Source organism: Pan paniscus, chromosome 2, assembly GCF_029289425.2.
Source record: "Pan paniscus chromosome 2, NHGRI_mPanPan1-v2.0_pri, whole genome shotgun sequence".
In the NCBI taxonomy this organism is placed as follows: Eukaryota; Metazoa; Chordata; class Mammalia; order Primates; family Hominidae; genus Pan; species Pan paniscus.
This window is the reverse complement of record NC_085926.1, coordinates 194,534,921-194,544,051: the sequence shown is the minus strand read 5'-3', so window position 1 is coordinate 194,544,051 and position 9,131 is coordinate 194,534,921.

The window sequence follows — 9,131 nt, the reverse complement described above, 5'->3', positions numbered from 1 at the left end:
GATCCATCAATCCCACTGCTAGGTATATACCCAAAAGAAAGGAAATCTGTATATCGAAGAGATACCTGCCCTCCCATGTTTATTGCAGCACTATTCACAATAGCCAAGATTTGGAAGCAACATAAGTATCCATCAAAAGATGAATGGATAAAGAAACTGGTCCATATAGACAATGGAGTACTATTCAGCCAAGAAAAAGAATGAGATCCTGTCATTTGCCACAGTATGGATGGAACTGGAGGTCATTATGTTAAGTCAAATAAGCCAAGTACAAAAAGACAAACTTCACATGTTTTCATTTATTTGTGGGAGCTAAAAATAGTAAAACAGTTGAATCCCTGGAGATATAGAGTAGAATGATGGTTTCCAGAGGCTGGAAAGGGTGATTGGTCAGAGAGAACTGGGATAGTTAATGGGTACAAAAATACAGTTACAAACAATGGAGCAGGCGCGGTGGCTCACACCTGTAATCCCAGCACTTTGGGAGGCTGAGGTGGGCTGATCACATGAGGTCAGGAGTTTGAGACCAGCCTGACCAACATGGTGAAACCCCATCTCTACTAAAAATACAAAATTAGCCAGGCAGGGTGGCGCATGCCTGTCATCCCAGCTACTCGGGAGGCTGAGGCAGGAGAATCGTTTGAACCTGGGAGGCAGTGGTTGCAGTGAGCCAAGATCGCGCCATTGCCTTCCAGCCTGGGCAACAGGAGAAAAACTCTGTCTCAAAAAAAAAAAAACAAAAACAAAAAGAAAAAGAAACAATGGGCTGGGTGCAGGGGCTTATGCTACTAGCACTGTGGGAAGCCAATATGGGAGAATGATTGAGCCTAGAAGTTCAAGACCATCCTGGGCAACATAGTGAGACGCCATCTCTACCAAAAATTTAAAAAATGGCCGGGCTCCGTGGCTCACGCCTGTAATCCCAGCACTTTGGGAGGCCGAGGTGGGCAGATTGCCTGAGGTCGAGAGTTTAAGACCAGCCTGGCCAACATGGTGAAACCTTTTCTTTACTAAAAATACAAAAATTAGCCTGACATGGTGGCGGGCACCTGTAATCCCAGCTACTCGTGAGACTGAGGCAGGGGAATCGCTTGAACCCAGGAGGCGGAGGTTGCAGTGAGCCAGGATTGAGCCACTGCACTCCAGCCTGGGCGACAGAGTGAGACTCCGTCTTGAAAATAAAAAAAAATAAAAAATATTAGCCGGGCGTGCTGGTGCATGCCTATAATCCCAGTACCCAGGAGGCTGAGGTGGGAGAATCATTTGAGCCGAGGAAGTTGAGAAGGCAGTGAGCCGAGATCCGGCCACTGTACTTCAGCCTGGATGACAGAGCGAGACCCTGTCTCAGGGGAAAAAAAAATGAATGAATAAAATCTAGTATTTAATAGCAAAATAGAGTGACTACAGTCAACAGTAATTTACTGTATATTTTTAAATACCTAAAGGAGTATATTTGGATTGTTTGTAACACAAAGAAAAGATAAATGATTGAGGTAATGGGTACCCCATTTACCCTGATGTCATTATTATACATTGTGTACCCGTATCAAAATATCTCATGCACCCCATAAATATATACACTTTTCTGTACCCACAAAAGTTAAAAATAATAAATTAAATCAGGACAGTGGCCATAAAGAAATAAAAGAAGAAAAATTAGTTTCCTGTTAGGACAACTGTAGGAAGCGGAGCTGGGGAGGCAACACTGACTTGCATTCAAAAGGAAAGCATGACTTTTTTTTTTTTTTTAAGAAAGGAGTCTCACTTTGTCGCCCAGGCTGGAGCGCAGTGGCACGATCTCAGCTCACTGCAAGCCTCCCGGGTTCACGCCATTCTCCTGCCTCAGCCTCCTGAGTAGCTGGGATTACAGGCATCCACCACCATTCCCGGCTAATTTTTTGGATTTTTTAGTAGAGACGGGGTTTCACCATGTTAGCCAGGATGGTCTCGATCTCCTGACCTCGTGATCCGCCCGTCTCGGCCTCCCAAAGTGCTGGGATTACAGGCGTGAGCCACCGCACCCGGCCGAAAGCATGTGACATTTTTGAAAAGTTAGAGAATTGAAGGGCATTTCCTTTTCTAATCGACTGTTATGATCAAAGTGGAATTTTTGTTGTTGTTATCGCTCTTTCAGAGGAAGGATGTTCTACAAAGTGAAACACAGGCAGTAGAGGAAGATGATATTGTTCAAGAAATCTAGATCAAGAAAGTCAGGGTTCGCTTGAAACTTTTAAGAGAAGTTTCTTGTATAATCTGAAAATTTCAGGAGAGGTGTCATTAGCAGAAGACGGTTTAAAAACAGTCCTTCGCCCAGATTTCTCAAAGACATTATCTAAGAAGGGGGTGTGGGGAAGGCAAATGGCCAAATAAAATTTGAATGGAGATATATTGGCTTTTTGAAAATAGAAGAAAAAAGTTTGTCAGTGAAATGCCAGCCAAAGAGAGGCTATTTTGGTAAGTGGTAAGCTGTATGGTAATGTTAAAAATAAATGAATGTATGTATATTAATGATGGTGATATAAATAAATAAGTATATGAATGCCGGGTGACCTGTCAGGACTGCCTGTGTACTCTACCCTGGGGGCCAGGATGTTTCTGCTACATCTCATGAAGTATCTCATAGGCAGCTAAGATGCTCAGAGCAGCAAAGCAATCAAACAAAATCTGATATTTAAATGATTCTTTTCAACACTACAAACCCTTGGGGTAGATTCTCACAGAATGGAAGGATTTTGAGGGCATTAAACAGGGGGTGGGTATATTTCTTTGGCTGTATCTCCTACACATATCTCCTTAGTCTTCCTTTTAAGACTTTCAACTCTGTTGTTTATTCTGCTGCTTTTCTTGTCTTCTCTTTTTCTTTTTCTTTTTCTTTCTTTCTCTCTTTTTTTTTTTTTTTTGGAGACAGAATCTTGCTCTGTCACTCAGGCTGGAGTGCAGTGGTGCGATCTCTGATCACTACAACCTCTGCCTCCCGAGTTCCAGCGATTCTCCTGCCTCAGCCTCCCGAGTAGCTGGGACCACAGGTGTGCACCACCACACTCGGCTGATTTTTGCGTTTTTAGTAGAGATGGGGTTTCACCATGTTGGCCAGGCTGGTCTCAAACTCTTGACCTCAGGTGATCCTCCCACCTCAGCCTCCCAAAGTGCAGGGGTTACAGGCATGAGCCACCCAGCCCGGCCAAAAATGCCCTTTTTATATAGAGAGATTATTTTCTGAATCCTGATTGATTTGAGAAACAACTCACACGTGAGGTGTGCCTCTTCCTCTGCATCTCCGGGGAAAAGAAGTGAGCTGAGTTTCCTCCTAAAGGCTGGCATTCCGATCTAACCAGGAGAGCTTCCCATTTTTTCCCCTTTCCCCCTTTTTGCTTTATTTCTAACTTGCATTTTACAGCGTTGGTAAGACAACAGGAAGCACTGGGCTTCCTCTCCAGGGCATTCAGCTGAAGGGATTTGCTTACCACACTGAAAACAGTAGCCGGAAAAGAGAGCACACACCCATCTTCCAGAGCGTGACCTCTCCCCCTCCTCCTTGCTCTCTCTGCCCTCCCCATGCCGGCCCCACTTCCCCCTCAATGACTGGGAGGCCCCACTGGGGTAGCAGTGTGCAGGCCCCCGCAGTGTCCATGCCAGCTTTATCCCCACTGAGATTTGATGTGGCTGTATGTGTACCTTCCCATGTTCTCCTAGACAAAGGTTTTGGAGGTCTGTGGGAAGACTGGTTTTGAACTGTGATCTGCCAATACCATCTCTCTTAAAATTATGAGATGATGCAAGAAACTTCTCTCAGTCTCAGCAAGATAAGATGCTGTTATGTAAAGTTACTAAGGGTTAATCAATCAAATCAATCAGGGTTAATCAGTCACTGAGACACAGACTCACTTAGTGTCAGAATTGCTCTGCATGTTCTTACATGTAAAATGGTCTGCTGTGTTGCCATTTATAAGCTAAACACCCTTGAAAGAAGCAAAGGGAGGGAATACTGGTTGCAAACTCAGTGTGTACAGGGATAAGAGTTTTAAATATGATGCAAGTTTTAAACTTTTTTTATTTTTTCTTGACATGGAGTCTAACTCTGTCACCTAGGCTGGAGTGCAGTGGCAGGATCTCAGCTCACAACAACCTCTGCCTCTTGGGTTCAAGCAATTCTCCTGCCTCAGCCTCCCGAGTAGGTGGGATTGCAGGTGCGCCCCACCATGCCCAGCTAATTTTTGTATTTTTAGTAGAGACGGGGTTTCACCATGTTGGCCAGGATGGTCTCGATCTCTTGACCTTGTGATCCGCCCGCCTCGGTCTCCTAGAATGCTGGGATTACAGGCGTGAGCCACCGTGCCTGGCCGCAATGCATTTCTTAAATGTATTTGTTCGATGTCTCCTGCCTCTCTAAAATGTGTAAAACCAAGCCGTGCCCTGACCACCTTCGGCATACGTTCTCAGGACTTGTCATGGGCCATGGTCACTCATATTTGGCTCAGAATAAATCTCTTCAAGTATTTTACAGAGTTCCATAAGTCTCTTCAAATATTTTATAGAGTTCTGGCCAGACATGGTGGCTCACACCTGTAATCCCCAGCACATTGGGAGGCCGAGGCAGGTGGATCACCTGAGGTCAGGAGTTCGAAACAAGCCTGGCCAACATGGTGAAACCCCATCTCTACTAAAAATACAAAAATTAGCCAGGCATGGTGGCTCATGCCTATAATCCCAGCTACTCGGGAGACTGAGGCAGAGAATTGCTCGAACACCAGAGGCAGATGTTGCAGTGAGCCGAGATCGTGCAACTGCACTCCAGCCTGAGGGACAGAGCAAGACTGTCTCAAAAAAAAAAAAAATATATATATATATATATATTTTTTTTTTTTTTTCCAGAGTTTGACTCTCCTTCGACAGAACCAACTTTGGACAGAAGGTCCAAAAAGCTGCTGAGGACAGTCATTGCACCGATTGCACTGGGAGGAAGATGGGACCTTGAACAAAAGCCGTGTCCCGAATGAGTGAAAGTCACAGAGGCTCTTGGGACCAATTACAGAGGACCTTTTTTTTTTTTTTTTGGAGACAAGAGTCTCACTCTGTCACCCAGGCTGGGGTGCAATGGCATGATCTCTCGGCTCACTGCAACCTCCGCCTCCCGAGTTCAAGAGATTCTCATGCCTCAGCCTTCCTAGTAGTTGGGACTACAGGAGCCCGCCACCACGCCCGGCTAATTTTTGTATTTTTAGTAGAGACGGGGTTTCACCATATTGGTCAGGCTGGTCTCGAACTCCTGACCTCAGGTGATCCACCCACCTCGGCCTCCCAAAGTGCTGGGATTACAGGCAGGAGCCACTGTGCCCAGTCTTTGCCTAGGCCCAGAGAAATGACATCTATAATTGGGTTCTACGTTTGAAAAACTTGGATCAGGTGATTATCTCAGAAACAGTTTCCTCCCTGGCAAGATGGTTTTCCTAATCAGTGCCCACACCCACCATGAACCATTAAAATCATGGTGAAAACCAGGGTCCCCCTACGTCAGCCTTTGATCCTGACTGTTCAGCAGGAAGATGTTGCTTGGCTGAAGGAGGAAGGAATTGAGTAAGGTTCCTCTGTTGTTAATTACCTCCAAGCTATCACTGCATCATGCTGCTGCCTTCGAACAGTCTCAGTGGAAGTGAGTGATCTTCCATCACTATGTGCTTCGTCACCTGTGCCCCATACGAACCTTCTCCACGTCTGCCATTTCATCAGCAAACGTGCTGTTCCGCAGCCACTAACCACTATCGGCTGACAGTCTGATAGACTTGATAAAGATGACAAGTTGTTGATGCTGTTTTCTCTTCTTTGCATAATGTTAACATCTTCACCACAGTTCTTGGGCAAATCATCTTTTTTTTTTTTTTTTTTTTTTTTTTGAGACAGGGTCTCATTCTATTGCCCAGGCTGGAGTGCCATGGTGCGATCGTGGCTGCCTGCAGCTTCCACCTCCTGGGCTCAAGTGATCAGCCTCTCAAGTAGCTGAGCCTGCAGGCACATGCTACCATGCCTGACTAATTTTTGTATTTTTTTGTAGAGATAGGGTCTTGCTCTGTTGCCCAGGCTGGTCTCAAAATCCTACCCTCAAGTGATCCTCCCACCATGGCCTCCCTAAGTGCTGAGATTACAGGCATGAGCCCCCACGCCCAGCCACCTTGAACAAATCTTAAGCGCTCTCAGCCTAGAGTTTTCTCCAAGATTAAGCGAAATTATCCACATAAAGCACTTAGCACAAAATAAGTGCTTGGTACTTGTTGATGAGGATGAAATAGATGACTAGTTGGTGAGAAGTGGTTTTTTTTTGTTTGTTTTTCGTTTTTGTTTTTTTGAGACACAGTTTCGCTCTTGTCACCCAGGCTGGAGTGCAGTGGCACGATCTTGGCTCAACGCAACCTCCGCCTCCCGGGTTCAAGAGATTCTCCTGCCTCAGCCCCTGCAGTAGCTGGGATTACAGGCGTGCACCACCACGCCGGGTTAATTTTTTGTATTTTTAGTGGAGACGGGGTTTCGCCATGTTGGGCAGGCTGGTCTCAAACTCCTGACCTCAGGTGATCCGTCTGCTTCAGCCTTCCAAAGTGCTGGGATTACAGGCATGAGCCACTGCACCCGGCCGAGAAGTATTTTTTTAAATAACACTTTTTTTCCCCCAGCTCCATCATCTGTTTGCTTTGGCCATTGCAACATCCACACTCTTTTAAAGAAGGTCTCCAAGGCTAGAAACTTCTCCCACTCTAATTTGGGTAAAATATGAATATGTTTGTAACACACTGAGGGGTGCCATCTTCCTCAGGTCCACCTTCTTCCTCATGTGCACGCATGGACTCCATGGAAATCAGGGGACTCCATCTTCGGGAGATTTGCTTTCCTAGCGCTGGCCGCATCCTTAGCGCTCTGTGGCTCCCTGACACAAGTGCTGGAATCTCTCGGGCTCAGGATTACTAAATGAGTAGCCAGCTGCGTCATGCAGGGACCCAGCAGGAACCAGATGGCACGTTCAAACAAGGACAAGTCAGGAGGATTTACAAAGGGACGATTCACAAAGCGGTGCAGAGGGGAAGGCAAACCGCAAAGGATAATGCAATTACACGAGCTGGTGAGGCAGAGCTGTTACCCATGCTAGGCCCAGAGAAGAGAGCCAGGGGAGTGAGTGATTCCTAGATACCTAAGGCAGAGATTCGTGCGCAAAGAGCCACCTTGAGACGAGGGTGAGTTTGGTTGATAGGTGCAGCCAGTTTGAGACAAATCTACAGGGAGGAGTCAGGAGAATAAATACTCTGACCTCACTTTCTTCCTCCCCTGTGATTTGCCAAACCTCCTTCTTAGCCAAATACCACTGGAAGCCAAAGGGCAAGGGAGCCCATTGAGGCCAGCCTCCTGGGGCAGGGTGGAAAAGAGTGGGAAGTAGATCTGGAGGGGCAAATGGAAGTTATCTGGCACATTAAATAAATAAAAAGTGATATGACCAGTGATACAAACCAAGGATTAGAGTTTGTCCAATTGCTTGCAACTGGGGTCGTTTAAAAGAAATCAGCAGGTGCGGCGGCTCAGCCTGTCATCCCAGCACTGTGGGAGGCCGAGGCGGGCGGATCACGAGGTCAGGAGTTTGAGGCCAGCCTGGCCAACATGGTGAAACCCCGTCTCTACTAAAAATGCAAAAATTAGCTGGGTGTGGTGGCAGGCACCTGTCATCCCAGCTACTCAGGAGGCTGAGGCAGGAGAATCGCTTGAACCCGGGAGGCGGAGTTTGCAGTGAGCCGAGATTGCGCCATTGCACTCCAGCCTGGGTGACAGAGCAAGACTCCATCTCAAAAAAAGAAAGAAAGGAAAAAAATCAATTGATCCCTAACTTAAATGCCTCCAGAAAAACCTTCAGCTTTTGTTTTATGACTGGATTTCCAAAATCTAAGTTACTGTTACTCATGTTCACAGACCAGTCTCTGACATGATTTATCTGTGATTCTGAATATCCTCCTGTGTGAATATTCTGGCATGTGGCAACCGGAAATGGCCCCCTACTGCCCACCCACTGAGGAAGAACCACGTGGTGCCCCACCTGGCTGAATGGGAGCTCTTAGGCAGACACCATTCTGGCCCCACCAAAGAACTCTGGTAACAGGCTTTGTGGGTCCTTCCCTCGCCAGTACGCTCTCCTATGGGTCCAGGTCGGAGTGGGAGAAGCAGGGAAAGGGGACAGAATTTGCTGGGGGAACCATAGCTGAGCACTGAAGGCAGAAAGCACCTTCCCTATGTAACTTTCCGCATACTGAGAGAAACCTAGAAAATCATCCTTTTTTTTTTGAGACGGAATTCTGTCTTGTCGACCTGGCTGGACTACAGTGGCGCCATCTCTGCTCACTGCAACCTCCGCCTCCCAGGTTCAAGCGATTCTCCTGCCTCAGCCTCTCGAGTAGCTGGGACTACAGGCACACGCCACCATGCCCAGCTAATTTTTGTATTTTTAGTAGAGATGGGGTTTCACCATATTGGCCAGGCGGGTCTCGAACTCCTGACCTCAGGTGATCCACCCGCCTCAGCTTCCCAAAGTGCTGGGATTATAGGCATGAGCCACCGCACCCGGCAGGAAATCACCTTTGGATCCTTGTGATGGAAAACTCTAGGAAGAAAAGCCCACAGCCTTCTAAAGTCACAGTCACAGGCAGGGCTGGGGCTCAATTTGTCATCCTCCCGGGCTGGACCCCAGGAACAGAAAGAGTGGGTGGTCAGCTACATGGTGTGACTTGAGGGGCTTCAAAAGTCCTGCTGAACCTCAAACTATCTCCCTGACTGCCCTGAGTTTCTGTCTGAAGTTTCCATCATTTGAGTCATTTCTTTGTGCTAAGAATTTGCTTCCAGAAGTTGCCTGCTAAAATGTACATGCTGCCTGGGCGCGGTGGCTCACGCCTGTAATCCCAACACTTTGGGAGGCCACAGTGGGCAGATCACCCTGAGGCCAGGAGTTCAAGACCAGCCTGGCCAACATGGTGAAACAGTGTCTCTACTAAAAATACAAAAATTAGCTGGGTGTGGTGGCAGGCGCCTGTAGTCCCAGTTATTCAGGAGGCTGAGGCAGGAGAATCGCTTGAACCTGGGAGGCGGAGGTTGCAGTGAGCAGAGATCGC